Raw genomic sequence first — 24,250 nt, forward strand, 5'->3', positions numbered from 1 at the left:
AGTTTGTATAAAACTTGTTAATTTCTACAGAAAAGTCTTCTGGGATTTTAATTGAGATTTTGTTGAATCCAAAGGTGAATTTGGGGTGAAATTACATCTCAACGATATTGACATTCCAATTCATGAACTTGGTATATGTCTCCACTTATTTAGGTCTTTAATTTCTCTAACTCGTGTCTTGTAGTTTTCAGCCTATAAAACTCCCTCTACTTTCAAAATACATATCCTAAGTGTTTCATGTTTTTTTATGCTATTGTAAATGGTTTCTTTTAATTTTTTGAAAGAAAGCATGCTTACATTTGCCTTTTATTGCTGTAGTTCTCTGGTTGACTTAATAGGACCCAATGGAGAAAGAAACATGTTGTAATAACATATTCTAAAGGTTAGCTTGCAAAGGTGTTTCTTTGTCATACACTTCCATTCACTGATAGAAAAACAGCCTATCGTTAACCTTTTTTAAAAAAAAAAAATGGAATTAGAAGTTACAAGTGCAGATTTGTTACATGGATATCTTGTGAAGTGATGAAGTCTGGGCTTTTAGTGTACTCATCACCCAAATAGTGTACATTATACTCGATAGGTAATTTTTTTATCCCTCTCTACCCTCCACCTTCCCATCTGTTGAAGTCTCCAATGTTTATTATTTCCCTTTGTACGTCCATGTGTATCCATTGCTTAGTCCCCACTTATAAGTAAGAACATGCAACATTTGACTTTTTGTTTCTGAGTTATATAAATGGTTTCCTTTACATTTTAACTTCCAATTGTTTGTTGCTGTGTTCAGAAATACAGATGATTTTTGTGTAATTGATATTCTATCTTGCAATCTGACTAAACTCACTTCTGAGTTCTAGTAGATTTTTTTTTTAAGACACCGTAGGATTTTCTATATTGGTGATCATGGCATTTGCAAATAAAATTTTACTTCTTCCTTTCTGATTTTGAGTAACTGTACATCTTTTTCTTGCTTAATTTCACTGGCTAGAATCTCCAGGACAACGCTGAACAGAAGTAGTAAAGGGAACATCTTTGCCTTGTTTTAAATGTCTAAGAGGAGATAACAGATTTGACCACAGGGCTCTCATTTTCATTGGATGTTTTTTAAAACTGATAATCTAGGGAATATATTAGGGAATGCTAATGTAGCGAATATATGTGTAACATAGACAATCCTTTTTTCCTTAATTCAGGATTATTAATGAGGGGTAACCAACATAATGTAGATAAAGCACTTAGCTTACTGTAAAGCGCGTAGTAAGTGCCCAAAAGAGATTCAAACATTAAAAGCTAATTCAGGCCACACACAGTGGCTCATGCCTGTAATCCCGACACTTTGGGAGGGAACTGGAGGATCACTTGCCTCTAGGAGTTTGAGACCAGCCTGGGTAACATGGCAAAACCCTGTCTCTACAAAAAATACCCAAAATTTAGCTGGGTATAGTAGTGAGCAACTGTAGACCCAGCTACTCCGTAGACTGAGGTGGGAGGGTCGCTTGAGCCAGGGAAGTCTAGTCTGCAGTGAGCAGAGATCAAGTCACTGCACTACAGCCTAGGCATCACAGTGAGACCCTGTCTCAAAAAAAAAAAACTAATTCAAATTTCAACATTAATTCTACATTTGTTGCATGCTTACTCTTTTGATAAGATCACTGTTAGTGATATTACAAATCTAATGAATATGAAAATTAAAATAACTTATTAAAGATGTGATTAAGTTAATTTAGGGTTTCTCTACCCTATAAAGAAAATAAATGTATATTCTCTCAGAATTATAAAGAATGATTGTCTTCACAGATCAGACTTGCCAGATTGCAACCTTACCCTGCAGAGACAGGCCTGACCAAATCAAATGTACCTCACCGCCAACATGACTGGTACTAGTTTAAAGGTTGGAATGGCCTTTGTGAAATTTTCTCCACATAGATAGGAAAACGGGTAAACATGCCTGCATTATGACCTAGCCTCGTCCCTGAGAAATAAGAAGACGGTTGACCCTTTCAAGTTCTTATGTGTGCCATCATACGTGTAAGAAGGTTTTAACTATGTGGGAAATCTTGGAAATCATTATCTGGTCTTTAACCATTACTTGTTCAAGAGGAAATGAAAACATTTCTGTGGACGCCATGGAAAGCAAGGATGTAATTTGATAATCACAAAGAAAAACACAGAAAGTACATGCAGCTTTACCTTGCATTTCATTTTTGATCCAGAGAGTCCCAAACTAATTGTTTGTGCTGGCGTTGTAAAACCATAGATAAGTTTATCGATCAATTTTATCCTGAATTTTCATTTGCCTGGTATAGTTGGTTTGTTCCTTTTGGTGTAAGAATTCTCAAGAACAGAGGAGAACCAGCTAATTGCAGGTGATATGCCAAATATCTCTTTCCTGTTACACATTTTTGCTTTAAAACTAACTGATTATGTGGCTCTAATGAATCACTGTCCCTGGGACAATAGTTTCCTGACATTTCAGAAAAGCAGTTTATAATAATGCTTACATATGGGTTTGGTATTGTATGCTGTTAAAAGAATCAGCAGGTCTAGACTGGAGTTTATTTTTTAAGTTTATGTTAATGATCTGCTGTATTCCAAACAGAGGGTCATGTGATTGAGTGCATACCTTGAAGCAAGAGTAATTGGGTACCAGGAAGTAGTCACACTGCCTATGCAGTTGTTGAGGGGGTGGGCGGGAAAAAGATTCATCAGGCCTTCATTTCCTAACTCTAGTAATGCATGAAGAAAAGGTACCTGGATCAACAGATAAGTACTTATGATACTGCCTCAGAACGGTCATTAAAGGCCAAAAGACTTTAGTTTCAAGCGTTACCAATATTACCTACTTTAGATACATTTACTAATTTATCTTGTTTTTCTTATTTTAATCTTATCTCCTACTTTTATGATAAAAAGGCAAAACTATAAAACTGACATGCAAACTAACCTATTTGTCTGAAGTATTTATCAATATTTTCTGAGTTATATAGTTGATGTTATGAATCTATAATTTCTAACATTGTTATTTTCCTTCCTTGTGGTTATAAGCACTTACAACTACTCACCCATTGGCAACTGGCCAGTACCCCCAGGTCTTGAAAATAATTATTAGTGGCTTATGATGACTTCAGCTAATTCCTTACGAAACCTAAGAGGAAAGAACTGGAATTCACAAATTGGAAAACTTTGAGTTTGGAAAAGTATCTATTTTCTCATATATTTTAGTGCGGTCCTTTGGTCTTTCATGCATTTGTAGCCACATAGAAGAATCAGATCACAAATGAGTTTTTCTAAGGCAGATATTAAAATAATAACACTTGAAAATGATCATTAGGAGAGTTGAGATATTTTTCTTAGTTTCTGTCTCTTCATATATTTCTTTTTTTATTTCTTTATTTATTTATTGTTTTTGAGACTGTGTCTCGCTCTGTCGCCCAGGCTGGAGTGCAGTGGCAGGATCTCAGCTCACTGCAAGCTCCCCCTGCCGGGTTCCCGCCATTCTCCTGCCTCAGTCTCCCAAGTAGCTGGGACTACAGGCGCCCGCCACCACGCCCGGCTAATTTTTTGTATTTTTAGTAGAGACAGGGTTTCACCATGTTAGCCAGGATGGTCTCAATCTCCTGACCTCATGATCCGCCCGCCTCGGCCTCCCAAAGTGCTGGGATTACAAGCGTGAGCCACCACACCCGGCCTCATATATTTAATAAATATCTATTTTTCTGCATAATTTTAGCTCATTTCTTTTGACGTCTTATTTGAATACTACAGATATATTCTAAGACACACTCAGTAAGCAGTCTTTTAAAACATTATTCCCTATGGACCTTTTAAAGAAAAATAAAACAGAAAATTGAAGACAGAGCTTTTTGAGTTTCTTTAAATCTCAGCTTCCAAGTTCCATTATATTCTATGCATGATTTAATTTTAAGTATAAAATTCGTAATTTTGTGTTCGTCTGACATGATGGTAAGTCAATACTTTTAAAGTTTTTTTTTTTTTTCCTTTTTTTTTTTTAAGTACTGCTATGAGGGCATTTGTGTTGACCTCATGAAGCAATAACCCTTTTCATTGAATTAAGAACTCTTTGACCAGAGTTCTTCTAAATTTACAAAATATTATCTTAAGAAGATTCTTTACCAGCCTTTTAAAACGGAGAACTGCCTTTCAACTATTGTGTTATTATATACTGGTCATACAAAATGCCATATTATTATTACACAGTCATGTGGATTTTAAAATTTAATTAGTGAAATTTAATTATATCAGAGTGCATGACTTCTATTAATGTTTTGGATAACTCATCTAATCAGTGAGATATTCTTAAACAAATGTTTTTGTTTTTGTTATGTCTTATTAAGATGGTTAATAGTTATCTATAAGACACAAGCCAAAGGTTTCATTCACATTAATAACTCTGCCTCAAGTAATTTCATTTGCTTTTGGTACATGTGCCCACTCTTATTTCCTTCTATGCAATCTTTTAGTTTTCATTTTCTATTTTATAAACATCATAATTATAAGTTGATTTCAGTATCTCACATTTCTTTCTTCTCTGTTCGTTCCTTTTCCACATGGAAATTCTAAGATAATGCTTTTTTATTCTTAACTTTCCCTAAATGAAGACATCGGCCACAAACATTAGATAATTTAATAAAAAGCATCATGAAATGATAATATCATGAGAAGTATTGCAGGTATTACATAGGCTTAAAAACTTTAAGTAAAAATTAATATAGCAAATAAACAGCAGACCTAGTGCTCAAATCCAGGTCTTCAGACTACTAGACCTATGCTCAAATTCCCCCCCCAACACCTCAAAAAGGATCCCTTATTCTTATCATATATGTAATACATATTCATTTGTAAACCTTAAAAATTTAATATACAAAAAAAAAATAAACAATAGTAAATCATAACCAGTGTTAACATAATGGCGTATACCCTTTTTAATCTGTGCTGTCCAGTATGGAAGCCACTAGCCCTATGTGGTATTTAAATGAAAAGTAACTAAAATTAAATAAAATTTAAAACTCAGTTTCTTAGTTTCACTAACCACACTTCAAGTGCTCCACAGCCATAAGAATGGCTAGAGACCACCATATTGGAGTACTTCATGATGAAAGATTCTATTGAGGATGCTGTGAATGTAAACTTTATTTCATGCACAAAGAAGTGCGTATACACACATGCACACAGAGTTATATACTGGTTGAACAACACAGGTTCGATTCCACTGATACACAGACATTTTTCAATAAAAGTTACACCAAGTGTGGCTGTCTTTTCTACCTCTCCTTTTCTCCACATCTTCTGCCTCTGCTACCCTGAGACAGCAAGACCACCCCCACCTCTTCCTCCTCCTCCTCAGTCTACTCAACATGAAGATGTGGAAGAAGATAAAGACCTTTGTAGTGATTCATTTCCAGTTAAGGAATAGGTAATATATTTTCACTTCTTTATGACTTTATTAATTTTCTTTTCTCTAGCTTGCTTTATTATAAGACAACAGCATATAACACACATAATATACAAAGTATGTGTTAATCGACTCTAGGTTATCAGTAAGGCTTCTGGTCAATAGTAGGCTCTTGGTAAAATTTTGGGGGAGATTTCTGAATTCTCAGGAGGACAGTGTCCCTAACCCCCACATTCGTTGTCCAGGGTCCACTTTATGCATGTACAAATGTGTATTTTAAAAATATAAATGGGTCGTACTACACATAATATTTGTAGTGTGATTTTTTTCACTGAACATTTTTTTCACTGAACATTTCCCATGTTAGCATATGTAATCTGGATAATCATTTTAAAGCACAAATTGTTCATTGTACCTATATACTATAATATATTTAATCAGACTTCTCTTTCTGTACTTTTATTTTTATTTATTTATTTATTTAATTTATTTTTGAGACAGAGTCTCACTCTGTTGCTTAGGCTGGAGTACAGTGGTGTGATCACAGCTCACTGTAGCCTTGACCTCCCAAGCTCAAACAGTCCTCCCATTTTAGCATCTCGAGTAGCTGGGACCACAGGCACATGCCACCACACACAGCTAATTTTTTTTTTATTTTTTGTAGAGACGAGGTCTCCCTATGTTTCCCAGGCTAGCCTGGTCTCGAACTCCTAGGCTTAAGCCATCCTCCCCCATCAGCCTCCCATAGTGCTAGGATTACACGTGTGAGCCACAGCACCTGGCCCTCTTTGTATTTTTAGATGATTGTTAATTATATTAAAGTGATAAGCAATGATACAGTGAACATTTCTGTATATGCAACTCTATACTTTTATCTATTTCCTTAGGATGAAACTCTAGAAGTGGATATTTTAGACAAAAAGGTACACATGGTTTTAAGACGTTCACTATAAAGACCAAATTGACCTCCAGAAAATAGTTTAACAATACACATCTTCACCAGCACTGTGAGACCTTGCTTATTAATCCCTACGCTACCATAGCTGTTAGATTATTTCCTTTTAAAATTTATGAAAACTTCATATACTTTATTTTTCAACCAACAGTCTCCTCAGAAATTTTATGTTTAAGAAGTAGTATGCCAACTAAATAAATTGCACAGAGTGTGAACTAAATCTGGAAAAAATTAAAATGTAATTTAAAATTATATATGTATATATAATTATTTATAATATGTAAAATATGACATGTGTATATAACTATATAAAATGTAAAAAATATTAAATTATATATATTTATATACTTAAGTTTCCACATATGTCAATGCTTATAATTAGAATTAACTTTCACTTAATATTTTAACAGGCACATTATTATTTTCTGCAAAACATCTTAATTATGACAAAATTGCCACTACACAGCCCATTTTGAAACCACAATAATACATTCCAGGGTGTGTTACGCTGGGAAATTGCCATAATGGGAAGAATGAAGTCACTTGACCTTTAAGCTGGTGCGTCATAACATGCTCAAGGAAAGTAATATCTAATCAGAAGGCATGTATTACAATGGCTACTTACTTAATTGAAACTAATTACATTCTAGTTCCAATAACATCTCTTTACTCCATATGATTTTTTTAAAGACTGTGTTCTCTAAGAAGATTTTTATTGTTCATTAAATTTGTCTTCTTTAAAGTACCAAAACTTAGAATATATACCTTAAGCTATAAAACTAACTAGAAACAAAGCCTTTTCCTAATTGTAGAATCTGACTTGTTGGTTCCAGTTCGCATGCCAGGTGAGTGATGATCTCTGCCCCCTTTGAGCTCACACATTCTCAGATTATGTGTTTTATACCTATAGACCATAGGCAGTGCTACTTCTATACGTTACATTAGCTCAAGTTAGTTTCTCATATGATCTAATCATCACTAGAAAGCCCTGAAGGAATAGAATGCAAGGCAGGTAAAGTTTGATAAGAAAATAGAAGCTAAGGGTCATTAAAGGGTAGAGCTGTATGGTAGAAATGAATCATTGGGGTGGCGGAATGAGAGGGCTTGGAAAAAAAGACAAATTAGTATTTTCACATTAAACTTACCCACTTTGTGAGATTTAGATTGAAAGCCATTATGGTTTGCTTCACATTTAGGTTGAGAAGTTTTGGGGAGGAAGTGAGATCTGGGGGAGCCTTGATGCAGAAGGAAAAGTATATCCTGTAGGAAGAAAGGTAGGAAGAGGGAAGATGTTCCAAGAATAGAGACTAGAAAGTATGCTCAATACACTTGGAGTTGCAACATAATCACTTGGAAAGGAAATGAATGTTTATGTACACTCTGCATTTACAACTATAACACCAGTGTGAGTAAAAGAAAGAAACTTTCATAAGGAAAGGCAAAAGATCCTAATCTCATTAATGAAATTATTTGTATCACTGGTATGTTAACACCTAGGAGCAAGATGAAATTCAACACATTGCTAAAATAGCACTGTTGTTTAAAGACTTAAATTACGGCTCAATCATTCTCATTGACGATTAGAAACTTAATCTTTGGAGTCTTCTTCATATATAGCACTATATATTCATATATAGCTTCAATAGCACTTTGTTAAAGACAAATTATAAAGAATTTCTGCAGTTTTTGATTCAACCTGTAATTTAAAAAGCCTCTCTACAGTAAGTGATTAGTAGCAATTGTATAATGTAAAAAATACACATTACCTTCTAGTGCACAGTTTTAAAATATGTCATTCCCACAGTGGTGTATGCCTGTAGTCCCACTTAAGGAAGCTTAAGAGGGAAGACTGCTTGTACCCAGGAGTTTGAGGACAGCCTGGGCAAAATAACAAGATCTCCATCTCAAAAAAAAATACTAATAATACAGTTGATCATTCCTTCGACTTATGGTTTATTTAATTGTTCTTGCTTCGTTTTTTGGTAATATATTCTCTAAGTATAGACCATGAAGAAACCCTGGAATGCTAAGTAATTTTACCATGTGCACTTAATTAATGTGATTTCTAGATATTCCACAAGTGAATATGATGTACTTTTAAGTAATCTCAGAAGGAAAAAGGTATGACAATGTGCAGTTGAGAATAATTGGAGTATGAATTCATGGTGTTATAGTAATGATGCCATAAGTGTAAGATGGAGACATTAACGTAAGATTCAGAACACAAGAGTGTCTAATGCCTCTCCCACTACCTCAGAGGAATTTTTAGTTTATAAAAGTGTAACATTTGAGAATGGCATATAAATTATCCTCTCAAATTCTTTTTAAAAAATTAAGTTAACAGTGTGCCTGATAAAGTTCCTTGGAGGAAATAAACTTCATCTGGGATTTAAAATTCTACAGTTCCATAATTTATTTAACTATATTGCTATAGAAACTATCATCACAGAAACCTTTGTTCCTTTAATAGGAATTGCAAAAATTGAGCAAAATTACACCCATTCTTATGTTTGGATTGGCAGTAAATTTCTTCATGAAACTTAGTAATTCAAGTAAATACAAAAAATAGAGGTGCAAATGTTTTGTCAAGGGGGTGGGGATTAATAAAAGGATAACTTTAAAGGAAGTCTTCAAAGAGGCAATGAGGCTAACCACAATTTTAAACAATGAATGAGAGATTATCAAGTGGATAGTAACACTAGATCCTATTCTAAGTGCTGTATACACATTATCATAATCCTCAAGATTCTATAAAGTAAGAAATATAGGCCAGGCGCCGTGGCTCACGCCTGTAATCCCAGCACTTTGGGAGGCCAAGGCGGGCGGATCACGAGGTCAGGAGATCGAGACCATCCTGGCTAACACGGTGAAACCCCGTCTCTGCTAAAAATACAAAAAAATTAGCTGGGCGTGGTGGCGTGCGCCTGTAGTCCCAGCTACTCGGGCGGTTGAGGCAGGAGAATGGCGTGAACCCGGGAGGCGGAGCTTGCAGTGAGCCGAGATCGTGCCACTGTGCTCAGAGAAAACCTCTAAGAGGGTTGTCTTTGCACCTTGGCCCAAGAGCTAAGAATAAACAATTCAAGGGAACAAATGCAGAGAAAACAGCAGTCCAGGAACAAGTGTAAAGGTATGGAAAGACCAAAGGCTTTAGTTCCTGCAAGGAACTATGAGGAACTATAGAGCAATGAGAGAGCAATGAGAGCAATGAGAGAGGATGTGAAAAATTAGGAAGAAATCATCAGGCAAACCTTTTAGACCATGGTAAGGTGTTTGAATTTTATTCTAAGACACATGGAAGCCAGTGAAGAAGTTTAACCAGAAAAGAGACATGATCTCCTTCCTATTTTTAAAATATAACCCTGTGAAGAATGGATTCTAAAATGGATATGTGACATCCAAGTGGATATATCAAAGGCAGTTGGAGTATAGGCGAATGGTCTGTGCTGGAGATGTAATTTAGATCCCTCTAAGTGGTTAAGATTACCTAGGAATAGAGTCTAGATAGAGAAAAGAAGATCTAGGACTAATTTCTGAAGCTTTCCAAACTCAAGAGCTGGAGTAGAAAAGAGGTGAGAGAGGTCAAAGCAGAACTTTGGCTAGCCAAGACAGCTGTCATGATTCATGGAGCACTGATGCCCATGACTTTTGCCCATCTGATCTAATCTGCTATCATTAAATGTGACTTTGCCAATATGAGATTTCAATTTGAGCTTGTGTTTTTGTCTTGTAAACTGTGCAAATATGGATTGGATTGGATTGGATTGGATTAATGGTATTAGTGAACATCTTTTGGCCATTCCAAATCAGTTTATATTAAGGAGGTAGGGCTTACAGTAGATACACCGTTTCTTTTTAAATGTCCAAATCTTGAAAACGATGATTGTGTCGTTAAACAATGATTCCAACATCTATTATATCAGCCTGAAATTAATAAAAGTTGCAATTATTCTTGATATTAAATAATAACATTTTATAGCTTAAGAAAAGATATAAACTATCCACAATAAAACTGCAGTCTTTCTAGAAAGAGTCTGTGTCTGGTTGTCCAATTACTCCAGTCCATCCAAACTTTGTCAATTTTTCCCTCAAGCTAAGTTTTATTACTTTTTCAAAAAAGTTTATTGTTTTAAAGTTAGATTTAATATGGGATAAACTGTATCAAAGAAAATGCAAGGACACAAACAGCAAAAGTAGTTTGATTTGGTGGATAAATATTAGTGTAGAAAAAGCAATATATTATCCTGTCTCATTTTTTGAATTTCTATATCAAATTAAGCTGGATACAAAGTCCAAATTTTCTTCAGGCAACATTTTTTGTTCTTCTAGCAGCAGTTTTCACTTAATACAAAATAACCCTGTGGCAAATGCCCAGATTTTGTATTAACACATGTAATTTTCCAGAAGAAATGTCAAGTTGTGTTGCTGGCCCCTTAATATGGATTGATCAGATGCAGTGTCTGAGTTCTATTAAGAACATCTGAAATGAAGAGTGGGCTAGAAAAGTGGGTATGTCAGTGGTAACTTTCATATTTTGTTTCAAGGGATGGACTGGTTTTTGCTAAAGCTGCACATTTCTCTGGGCTTGAATGAATTGGATAGAATTTCAGGCTGAGTGATGAAGTACAAACACTTGCATTCAGATCCTTTGTTATTTTACACATGTATACATGGCTGTCAAGGGAGTTTCTGGTTCCTTGTAATATTCATTAGCTTTGGGGGTCTCTTAAATCCAGCTGTAACATATAGCAATACATCTGTACATCCAATTCCAACACCTCCTGGTCATCCTGCGTTGCCCATGGGTCACGTTTGTCAAAGTTAGTCTGTGAGATTTTTGGACCTGGAGTCTTGCCTTCTTCGGTGCTGAATTAATAACCATATCGTTTTTACTAAGCTTGATTACATTTGACTTTTATACTGTAAGAATCTATCTCCTGTTCTTGTAAATTTTGCCAAGACTGGTTCCTATATGTAAAAGAACCAATGATATTTAACTTTTTAAGTCATAAACCAGAATAAAATGACAACTGTTTTTTACCATAAATGGAGCTTGCATCTGATTTGAGCTTACGTTTGATTTTGAGCTGCTATGGCCACAGTTTAAAGTTTACTATATACTTACAACTCGGAATTAATCTTTTTTTTACTCACTTCTCTTTTTTCATCATGGGCATGGATGGAGAAGTTGATTCCTCACTTGTTAATATATCTACCTATGTGCTACATTGCATCTCCTTTTTTCTCCCTTTGAAAATCCTTAAATTTACCTTATTTTCTACATGTATTTTTCATGATACTAGCTTGATTACTCATTTAATATCAAGTGTTTTTTGAGCATCCACTATGTGTCAAACACTGTGCGTAAACCCTGGGGATAGAACTGTAAAGTTAGATTGACTTCATCTTGTTACAGAGCTTGGATCTAGTGAGGGAAACAGGTGGTCTATTACATTCTAGAATGGTAAGTGCTGCAATGGTGGAAATGCAGAATTCTAGGTGAACACAGGACTTGTGTAAACAATCATTTCTCTCTTCTATAGAATCAAATTCAGTAACTCTACTATATCACTTGGTCAATACCCACCATTTTTTTCTGTAACAACTTTACTTTTAGCATGATTTTACCCTCATTCTACTTAAAAGTATCATGTCCGTCTTTTACAGTCCCTTCTCTTGTGGGAATAGCTGGGTTTTCTGTGCACAGATTTATTAGTGTGGAGTACTTTCTGTACCAACTGCCAAGTGACCTGATGCTCTGTCATTCTTTAAATGTCTTCATACCGGAGGTGATGCTTACAGTAGTTTCTCCTTGGACTCTAAGCAACCTTTTCTAAAATGTCATGAAATACCCACTTTCTAGAAAGGAACATAAAGACCAGGGTCGCCAAGGACTCACTCAACATTCTGAGCCATTATGTCTGATGATCCTCATTATTTTCCATCAGTATGTGCTTATTTGTGGTCCAATGAGACACAACGTTTTTGGTTTTTTTTTTTTTTTAATCCCCGTGACCTCTGTCTCAGAGCACTGGGGAAATGAGCAAGTATCTCAGATTGTGTAATAACCCTTCAGGATAACACTTGATCTAGACCCTAGACCATTTTTGCTAATTACCTCATTTATTTAAAACAAAACAAACTCCCTGCCATTTATTGAATCATTTTCTGTATCAAGCTCTTTTACAAGCATTATCATAGCAACTGTGCCATTTAGGTATCAGTATCCATATATTTTAGAAATAGAAAATAAGCCTAAGAGATTATGACTTGTCACCCAGTTAGTAAGTGACAGAACTCAGGATGTAAGCCCAGGTATTTGGACTCTTTTACATTATACTCCCTCCCTGCATTAGGAAATCTCAGATTTGTTCAGGTCCTGAGGGCACTGGAACTAAAGCTTGCAATGTCATAGGTGCCTCTTTTCCCCAGTGGTTGGGATATTTCATTAGTATTTCACCTATTTGAATTTAGAACCTGGATTGCAAAATGCAACCTGGGATACTTGTATATTGACTAAACTGTGATCAATTGCTTAACTTCTGTCATGGGTTTAACAGATAACCTAGCCTCCAGTATATTCCTGGAACTTCTCCTTTATCCCCAGTAGGATACTTACCTGACTCTAACATCTGACTGATGATTATTTCAACACATATATGGGACATCAGCCACCACCTGCCACCTTCCAAATTAAGCTAATTGAATATCAACTCGAATTATACCCAAGCCCAAATCGCCAAGTTCAGTGTAATTTTGATTCATGCCACCTTCCTTTGGGAACCATCTTTCAGCTAGTCTTAGCCCCAGCTGCATTTATCCTGATCTCGCTTCTCTGTTTCCCCCGGTCAGCCTCTGAAAGAATAACACAGCTTTTGCCAAACTTCTTTAGGTTTTAACTGGAAATAAGAAAGGAAATGTATATTTTACTTCAGGCTTTATTTTGTTGCTCTGATTTTTCTTATTTCTTTTAATTTTTAAGTTCCTTCTCCACTTTGTAAAGAAGTCTTTTTTCACATTTCCATTAAATTCATGTCTCTGAAGCTTTACTTCCATTATGTTACACATATGAAATTTCTTGTCTCCTGTTACCTGATGTTCCTAGTCTGATAAACAGATTCTAACTACGATTTGATCAGAACTTAATATACCTCAGTCAGGCAGGTATATTCCCTACTTTCTTCCAACCCAGCCCATCTCAAAGCCTTTTCTCATTTCATTGCTCTTACCATGAATACCCTCTCTTAATCTCTCTACTGTCATCCACCTATCGTTTAAGGGCCCAGTTTTATCTCCACTCTTCTCTATAATCAGCACACACTAACCTCCCTTTATATAACTTATTGCCTGTGCTACTTCTTAAAATGTACAGCTTCTTAAAACATAAATCGAGCCAAATAATTTTCCAAGCTAAGACTTTTCAGTGGCTTTCGACTGCATTTAAATCAAAATCCATTCTCCATGCCAGTGACTTCAAAACCAGGTATTATCAGGCCCCTGCCTACCTCTTTATTATTGAGCTGGAATTAACTGATTCTTTCATTAAGAAGCAAAATGGAGATAGAGAGTTCCAAGAGAAAGAAGCCAGCCAAAAGGTTTTCAGTAAAATTCCTTTTATTATTTTTATCCAAGTTAATATTGAGTAATAATGAAATTTTACCCACACGGTTCCTCAGGCCTCAGCTGATAGTATTTCTTTTTTAATTTCAGAATTCTGGACAATTGTACTTGCTGTTCTTATCCCTCTTCTCCCCTAACTGAAGACAGGAAGATTAAATAAGATCCATCAGGCCGGGCACAGTGGCTCATGCCTGTAATCCCAGCACTTTGGGAGGCCAAGGCGGGCGGATCGCTTTAGGTCAGGAATTTGAGACCATGCTGGCCAACATGGTGAAACCTCGTCTCTACTAAAAATACAAAAATTAGCTGGGTGTGGAGGCACAAACCTGTAATCCCAGCTACTCAGGGAGGCTGAGACACGAAAATCACTTGAACTCAGGAGGCAGAGGTTGCAGTGAGCTGAGATCACAACACTACACAGCAGTCTGGGTGACAGAGCGAGACTCTGTCTCAAAAAAAAAAAAAAAAAAAAAACCCAAGATGCATTAGATTGGGCACATTCAGGGTGGTATGTTTGTAGAGAGTAATTTATTATATAGCTTCAAATAGCTAGAAGGAGGATATTGAATGTTCCCCACACAAATAAATGTTTGAGATGATGGATATGCTAATTATCCTCATCTAATTACTATACATTATATGTGCAAAACATTACTACATACCCCATGAATATGTACAATTCTTATTGTTTAATTTTAAAAATAATTTTTTAAATAAAAAAAGATTCATGTATAATTAAGTCTAAGAACATGGTTGCTCATTTCTTCCAATGGTGGGAGTGGAGTACAGCCTTACCCATTCTTTTATGACCCATATGAATGATAGTGTTGACATCCAATGACAATGTTTCTTATTTGGGACTTTGAGAGGTAGGCTTTCACCATCTTCTAACTTGATAGAAACACAAATCAACAGGTATATATATTATACATGTATATACACACACACACACACACATATATATGTGACAGAAAAGGGGATATAAGAATTTTATAGAACAACACATACTTAATTTTTCTTCCTTTACTGTAACTTTTATAAACTACTTGGGATGCAGTGGTTGGATCTTGTATTACTTGTATTACTATGTTCTAAGAACAAAAATTAGCTTTTCAATTCCATCACTTCCCAGGTTAAGGAAGAGATGTAATGCAGCAAATATTCAGAAAACTCCATTTGCAAGCAGAACATACCAAGGATCTTTTGCTTGCTTCATCTCGTGTGTCTGGCCACTTACTGTATTTACCCACATTGGCTTCCTCTGTTGCTCAAGAATGTTGAGCTGTTTCTCACCTCAGGTCTTTACACATCTGCCCAGAACATACTTCCTTTCATCTCTTTTCATGGCTATCTCTTCCTTCAAGTGTGTTACCTTCGCAAATCTTGACTACTGCCCAAGGTAAAAAAGGTTTCTTCTTTAATCTCTGTCTTAGCAACTTGATATCTTTTTTTTTTTTAACAGAACTTTTTATAACTTTTAAATATTTAATTTATTCATTTATTTACTTTTTCAATTTCTTTCCCATTCAACTGTAGGCTCCATGAAGGCTGATTGTTTTGTTTTATTAACTATTGGATCTCCGAGGCCTAGAGCAGTGCCTGGAAAAAAGACACAATTAATAAGTATTTGCTAAAAGAATACCTCCCATTTCTCAATAGTAAGACAATAGTTATTTTTATGTACCTATGTCTTGATTCCTAAATTACCCAATACTATCTTTAAGGAAAGAGATAGCATCTTAAACCTTTTGATGAGGGGTCATGAAAATTTGCCTCCAATTAAATATCAAGTGATATAGTTTACATATTTATTTATTCATTCATTCATTTTTGTTTTTCAGAACTGCAGTTTTTTTGTTTTTGTTTTTGTTGTTGTTGTTGTTGTTGTTGTTGTTGTTGTTTGAGACAGGGTCTCCATCTGTGGCTAGGCTGGAGTGCAATCTAATCATGGCCCACTGCAGCCATGACCTCCCGGACTCAGGTGATCCTCCCACCTCAGCCTCCTGGCTAACTGGCACTACAGGTGTGCACAACAACACCTGGCTTGTTTTTTGTATTTATTGTAGAGACAGGATTTCACCACGTTGCCCAGGCTGATCTCGAACTCCTGGACTCAAGCAATCCCAAAGTGCTGAGATTACAGGTGTGAGCCACTGCACCCAGAATGCAGTTCTTTACATACTTTTTAAAACCTGTGTGTCTTTATAATGTTCATCAACATCTTTTGGAAACTCCTTAAAAATTAATTTGTCTGGCAGGGGGAAATGTAGGTGTTTTAGAGTTTGAAACTTGTACAATTTGGTGGCAGGGGTCGGGGCGGCATTTGGAAAGAAAAACGATAATGGATACAAATTAGATACTGGTCCTTGGAAGGGACCTGTGTAAAAGAAGGGAACCTAAAACTGAAGCTTCATTTAGCTCTGCTGTGAGTCAGCCTCCGTCCCCGGGACTGAACTCTTGAGTGCAGCATGTTTCTTCTTGTACTTAAGTTCAGCATTTGTAAGACATAACATTTGAGCCACATTCATCTCACAGATTATTCTGTCTGACACTTAATGCAGTCCCACCCATGCTCCACACTCCCACCATTCCTGTTTACTGCATTCAAAATAAATGCCAACTGGATAACAGTGTGAGAAGCCAACCTCACCATGACAGCTGTTAATACACTGATACTAATCCCATGTTATATTGGCGTTGCTCTAGCTTCATATTGGTCTGAAAATCTCATTCGTCCTCTCTCAAAAATTTTTCTAAAAGTCCCAAGTTTGCTTTTATCTTTTCTCCCTGAACTGTCACTCTGTATCAGAAATTGGTATCTATTTTATTGACAAGAGTAACTATTTTTTTCTGTTTATTTTTTTCTCATAGGACTTAGACTTTTGAGGGTAAGACAAATGCATAGGACAGCCCCTACATTGTCCATTTGACTTTTTTTTTTTTTTTTAATTTCTGACTTGCTCTATTTGAATACTTAAGGTCGGTTTTAGTTTTACTGTTGAGGCAATAAAGTTAAGAAAAAAATGGGAATATAGTAAATATATCACTAAGAATTAGAGTTTCTCAAATAAAATTTCCTTGCAGCAGCAGAGGGGCAGCCTTCTGCCCTGCTGCTCATATTTTAGGCCAGTGAATTATTGGCTTTCACAGTGAGCTGGAGTTCAGTGGGTCTGGAGACTATCTGCCAGCTGTGAGGCAATGTTTAGGTTAAAAGATTTGTCTCAGAGATTGGGAATGCTGAAACACGGGTAAAGAAAATAAATGTCTTGAGGGACATTAACTTACAGAGAGAATATTTATCCCATATGAATACCTTGCTTGCCTGGAGTAACCCAGATATTTAACCTCTGAGGCGGCAGTTGAAGCAGAGAGTAGTGGAAGTGATGACAATGAAAGCGAGAAGGGAGGGGGACAACTGCAGTGGGAGCTTAAGGGATTGTGATTTTTTTTTTTTTTTTTAAAGAGGAGTCCCTAGGTAAGAAACCACAGACTGGGTTCTGTTAATCAACATTTAATCAGCACGTACCATGTGCTAGGTACTGTGCTCAACAACAGGAATATAGCAATGAATAGAACAGGGTCCCTGACTTTAAGGAACATACAGTATGGTAGGAATGGGGATGGTACCACCATAAGGAGCATAGTTCTACAGCCAAGAAGCTATATTAACCCTAGAGAACTTGGTTAGTAATATGGTTTGGCTTTGTGTCCCTCCCCCCCAATTTTATCTCATATTGTAATCCCCACGTGTAGGAGGGAAGGATCTGGGGGAAGGCGATTGGATGATGTGGGCGGTTTCCCCTATGCTGTTCTCGTGATATTGAGTGAGTTATCACAAGAGCTGATGGTTTAAAAGGGGCAGTTTGCCCTTCGCTTATTCTCTCTCTCCTACCACCATGTAAGACGTGTCTTGCTTCCCCTTCACCTTCGGCCATGATTGTAAGTTTCCTGATGCCTCCCCAGCCATGCAAAACTGTGAGTCAATTAAATATCTTTTGTTTATAAATTACCCGGTCTCAGGTATTTCTTTATAGCAGTGTAGAAATGGACTACTATAGTTAGACTAGAACCCGTGGATTAGCTCACCTAGAAAGCTGCTCATTCAGTGGGAAGGCATTCGCTTATCTTCCTAAAATTTTGGAGGAATTATACATATTTTAAGTAGCTGTCTAGAAAAATTTGAACTTTGTTCTTGACTGATTTTCCAATATCTAATAATTTTCTTCCTTGGAGTCAAGGTAGAATCAGAGAGTGCAGAGCCTACACATAGGATAATTACAGGGAAGAGGAAGGAAGAACTATTTTTTATCTATTCACTCAAAAAATATTTATTAACACCAACCGTATGGTAGGCACTAGTTTAAGTTGGAGATACTAGCATGATCAAGACAGAGAAGCACTCTGCCTTCATCGAGTTTATGTTCAAGTTGAAGAAACAGACAATTAATAAACAAATAATATGATTGCAGAGTGTGATGTGTGAATCACACCCAAGTGAATAACGAATAGGGTGATGTTTTACAGTGTAATTGGAAATAGGAAGGCAAGTCAGAATGGAAGGACTATTTTAGATAAAGTGGTCAGGGAGGATTCTTAATAGAGGTGAAACCTCCAGCTTTGATAAGCCACAGCGGAAGCAGACAGTGGTGAGATCTGAGACTGGAAATTCTGCTCTGATTTTGTTATAAAGCATAGCAGAATGTCATTGAAGAATGTTACACAAGGAGTTGTGATCTTATTTACATTTTTAAAAAGTCATTTATATGGAGACAAAAGTAGAAGTAAGAAAAAAAGCATGCATGGGAATGATAAAGACCAAAATTAGAATGGTAGTCATGTGTATATGGTTGGAGAAAGATGATTGAGATTTGGGGAGGATAAACAGGAAGAATTAATGTATATATAATGTTTCACTTCTTTAAAAAAAAAGTATGTTACCACTTAAGCAAGCTAAGAGGTGGTGATGTTGTACGCAATATTATTCTTTATTGCTTCTTATATTTGAAATGTATTTTAAGGCATGTTCTATTTGTATTTTAAAGGCATGTTTATTGCTAATTCAAGTGTCTAGTACAGCCAGTCAGGGAATGTAAAGGCAAGAGGCCCTCCAATGGGTCTCTGGCACTTGAGACCCATATCCCCTCCAAACTAGGGCAGCTGCTACCCAGCCCTAGTTACCTGTTGCCAAGCAGGAACTCAGACCTTGTGTTGCTAGAGAAATCAGTAATCTGGTATTTTTTTTTTTTAAATGTGAAATGTCCTAATTTCAAAAGCTGGCAGTTAACTCAAATTAATGAAACAAAGCAAAGCGAAATGCTAAGAAGAGCCAAACAAGCAAACAAAGGCAAATGCCTGTGCACTAGATTCAGCCCTCAGGTTACCACCCTGCCACCTCTGCATAATCTCTGTTGGCAAATTTAGGCAAAATGCTGTAAAATCTTTTCTTGTGGAGACTAATATTCAAGTAGAGAAGGTGAAAATATTCCAGGACCCTGCAGAAAGAGTGTACTAGCCAAGACTCCCTGGAGTCTCTGTGGGGAAGAGCTTTGGCTATGCTAAGGGAGATTCTTAGCTTCTTGTATACTTTACAGTCTGCAGATCCATCACTGTGAGAACCTCAAAAAAGAAGCCAGACTTTTCCATTGACTTCAAGGCTGTGTTAGCAAATGCCAGACTCAGCAGGCCCTTTCTATTGTATGTTAAGTTTCCAAACAGCTGAAAATAGTTTGTGCCAAGATCTCTATAAGTGTGACAAACACACAACATTCTATGTGCCCCAGGAGGCCAATTAAAGCTAGGAGACCACAGATGACAATCTCTGAATATAGTCACCACACCTCTCAGGACTGATGGCCATGATGTATTTTTCTAATTCTCTCCTCATCAGAAATGAAGCCTTGGATTGAAGATTATTTATTCATGGCTTTTGGTTTAATTTTTAGCAGAGGTATTTTGGACCTGAAAATCTCCTAAAAAGAAAATATTGCCTGGATGTCAAATGTATACATTTTCTTACCAATATCATTTCATGTGAGTGACTTACATAGCCTCTTCATATAGGTCACCCAGTTCATCAAAGTTTCTTTGAACACAAACTGCAGGCACTTAATAAAACCTCCTTAAAGTGCTGAAAAAAAATCTTTACAGTATGTTAGAAATCATTTGTGAAACCTTTTATAGGAATAAAGCATTCTTAGTTTACCAACTTTCTGACCAAAAAATTAGTCTTTTTTAAAGGAACTTGATCCCATTTCTATGTTGATTGACACATCTCAAATATTTTTCAGTTCTTTGTCAGAATATTATTGTGTCTTTAGATGTAATATATTGTTATGTACAATTTATAAAATATTGTAATATATTATTACCGAAATGGGGCTTGAACAGTCACAAGGGGATAAAATGAGCAAATGCTCGTGTGGTGTTCTCATGAATACTTGTATAACTCCCAGCTACTATGATACCTTAGAAATGATTGGCATAGGGGGAGCCTTCTTGTGTGCATTATACTAAAGGCAGCAGTGGGTAAAGGAGAAAGAATGGTACTGATGTCAGAATCTTGCCTCGTAGAAAACAAAATAAAAATAAAATAAATACAAAACCTGAAAACAAACCTAAGAAATGATATTTACACTGTGAATGGCATTTTCGTATTTAGCTATTCACAATGTAAAGTAATCAAATTCCTTGAATGTTTAAACTAAATAAGCAAGTTCTCAAATCAAATAATTACATTGTTTCCAAATGTGTATGGTTTTCTGTTCAGTTGTTTTACATATAATTTCCACTTACATTTTTATCCATTTAACATTGACTGCCAAGTAATTCTCTTGGCGATCAGCTGTATGTAGAACTTCAAAAATAAGATACTTGGAAGGTATCTTGCATAATATTACATATGTAATTCATTCTAGACAGGAATTATTGTTCAATCTATTTTTAAAAAAAAACCCAAATCTGTATTTATGTAAAGAGACTATGTATAAATATATAGGATATAGTTAGCAATGAAAACATTTATCTGGATAAATCAGGAAAAATGAACAAACCACCCCCACCCTGCAAAGAAGGCCTACTTACACACATTGAATTTCCTCATATAACTTCATAGACTTGTTCTTTATTTTGTTGTTTAGAAGCCAAAAACAAATAATGAATCCTGCCTGCCTTTTGCTACATATTGAAATAACAAAAACTAATAGGTCAGTAATAATTCAGCTCTACAATGTTAATCAAGCTTGATCACAAGGAGCCTTAGTAGGAAACATTCAGTCACCCTGTGGTTTGCCTTGCCAATGCCTTTCTACTCTTCTGCCTTACGAACACCACCACAATTTTGTTTGGGTAGTAATCTCCTAACCCCAGGCCCAGGGAATAAATTCTTACTAGTCTCCATTAGTCATAGGGATCTCATTCTTTATTGGTCTACATGTTTGAATGCAACCCAGTTCAGGAAAATGAGACCTAAGGAGATACTCTACTCCTTGGGGAAAGAAAATCTCTTTTCTTCCTGCCTTCTTCCTTTCCACTCTGAATATTCTCAAGTAATGCTGTAGCCATCTTGTGATCATGGATAGGGCTTGGGAGCACAGGAAGCAAAATAATTCCAGAAACATTTATTAACAAACACTTTGACATCGTTGAGCCTCTGAGGGAGCTGCCTATCTCCAGATTTCTTGTGAAGTGAGAGAACAAAGTTCTGTATGTTTGGATCACACCAATTTGGCCTGCCACTTGCAGCTAAAAACATCTTAGTAAATACATTCATCATGAAACAATTATGCTAAAAAGAAGCCAGAAACAATAAATAACAAATGTTGATTGAGTCATCATGAGGTATACACTATCATTGTCTTCATTTATCAGCAATGATGCCAAGGTATATAGAAAGGTTAGCATTATTGCTATCATGCTGCTGTGATCACCCAGATTTGGGGGCTCCATTGTTACATAACTTTTTGGCATGATATATTTGGTAGAAGAGTGCCTTGTATTCAGTAGCATTAAATCTTAGCAAAGCACAGGTACAGAGAACCTTTTACACATCCAACTTGTAAGTAAAATAGCTATCGATTTAACATAAACTCATATATTATTTTAAATACGATTTCAAGAGAAGGCTGACAAACAGGCTGACAAACTGCCTCCACCAGTATTTAATCAATAGATTTTCATTTTGCTTATGAATAGAAACCAGAAAGCAAGGAAAAGTTGGCTTTTTCAACACCAATCGTGTAAACAGAAATCACTGCCAATTGTGAGGGTAGTGGGGGAGTAACTGCATACTTGGGAAATAGAAATATGGTACCCAAACTGATTTCCTATGTGCTTCCAATGGGTTGTTACAGGAAAACCAAATATTAAAGACATGATACAGAGCCACATAATAGCCATTTATTCATGCATAGACTTTTGAATGCACAAGCCAATATATCTCTAATATGAACATATAACATAAACTGTAATTGTCTCTTATCTCTGTAATGGTTCTCTAGTGGTTCAATTCCTAAGTCCAATTTCTTTTGGCCTTCACCAGAGTATTTGCTTTTAAATGGCATTAAATTTCTGCCTCATTTGTGTTTAGACCCGTATTTCCATCAGTACTTTGATAATAAGATGATATATTTACAGACTAGCTTTTATTTCACTTTAGCTTAAAGATTTCCTCTTTATAGACTGGGATTATTGAAATAATTAGCTTTCTTATTAAACTATAATGGAAAACGAAAGAACGGAGATGGAAGGGAATGTAGAATGTCTCCTCATAAAAATATTGATAAAACAATCCTGCTGGAGGGTAACCTCTTTTAGGATGCACATTAATTTTTGGCAAATTTTAAAAATGTTCTGGGTTTAGATTACCCAAATCACACTCATGAATGTCTTGAAATGACAGCTGCAATAATACTAGGAATGTAGAAAGTTTTTAAGTTGATTTGTCTATTCAGAAAGAGTATGGGCAAAATTTAAATTAGGTCGGATTTGTCCTGTCTCCACCCCACTAAGGTTTGTGTTTGTTTGTAGTACAGCAGAAAGCCTATTCTCACTATGATCCTTTGGGCAAATTTCTTAGCATATCCAAGTCTGCTTCTCTTATTAAAAATAAAAAGGGATTCCATAGTCTCAGAGATTTTGTGACAATTACATGAGCTAATGCTTGTGAAAAGTTGTATAAAACATTAAAATTTCTAAACATTTACATTTCTTACCCCCATGCCATGAAAACTTACTCATTATGTGTCATTGTTTAGAGAAGCACTTATGGCTAGCTGTCATCTCTTCTAACTATTCGTGCTTTAAATTATTTTAACTAAAGGAAAGAACCATTAATGATGTTAATCTTGAGAAGTCCAAATTTGCCAGCCTTGTATGGTAAGCAAACAGATATATTAACTCCTTGTTCTGTATACACTGGGAAATTAATTTAGAGTCCTCTACAATTTCCCAGGTATTCCTTAGGATGGTGGGGGCCTCGGAGAGGCTTCAGCATCCAGTCATCTTTCACTCCCAGTCCCAATCCCTATTTACTGCCTTGCCTCTGTGACCTTTCTTTGTCTGTATCCTTAACCCCCTGTTAATTTCCCAAAGCTCCACTAACAAAAGACTGTTGGGTGAGTAGCCAACTTTTTATTAAACAAAACATTTGGGGAGGGAAATATGCCCAACATAGATGCAAAAAAAGTAAAATTAATCACTAGAAGATTGTTTTAAACTGAGCTGTCTTTCCATCTTTGGGTATTTCTCACTGTGTTTTCTTCTTCTATTACATTCCTCTCCTCCCTGTCCAAGACCTCTAAACCCCCAGATTGTGCCCCCATGCCCAATCAATTGAAAGTTCCCATAATATATTATGCAGAGCAACTTTTCAGTTTTCCCCAGCTCAATTTTCTCTCTCCAGACTATGCCTCAGGACCTTGCATAACTTAAAAATCTTGATGTCCACTAAGATATTTTCCTAAATGGAAGAACAGGGCAGAGAACTAAGCAAATGCATTGGTATTAGAGTTTGTCTTTAAAATGTCTTGAAGCACTATGCCAGATGCTTCTGTGCATTGTTTTATTTAACTTTCACAACTCTGTTACATGGGTTCTGTTATCCAAATTCTGTAGATGAGAAATCTGAGGCCAACTTTATATCTGCCCACTTGTTTTCGTTCTTTTAATATTTTGTTAAAGAGAAAGAATTTCATATAAACTAGATTTAAATAGTATTCTTATCTAAAAGAAGTAAACTGAGAGCCAATCAAAACCAGAAATAATGGGCTCCA

At 36.0% G+C, this 24,250-nt stretch overlaps 1 long non-coding RNA gene and 1 pseudogene across 1 annotated transcript in view; both read left to right on the top strand.

The window, feature by feature from the left end:
• Positions 1-24,250, top strand: part of LOC139355786 (uncharacterized) — a 168,933-nt gene that overhangs the window by 36,447 nt on the left and 108,236 nt on the right. The window lies entirely within an intron of this gene.
• The window catches only part of LOC139355785 (small ribosomal subunit protein eS17 pseudogene), a 76,210-nt pseudogene that overhangs the window by 15,539 nt on the left and 36,421 nt on the right, over positions 1-24,250 (top strand).

Source organism: Macaca nemestrina, chromosome 8, assembly GCF_043159975.1.
Source record: "Macaca nemestrina isolate mMacNem1 chromosome 8, mMacNem.hap1, whole genome shotgun sequence".
NCBI classification, from domain to species: domain Eukaryota; kingdom Metazoa; phylum Chordata; class Mammalia; order Primates; family Cercopithecidae; genus Macaca; species Macaca nemestrina.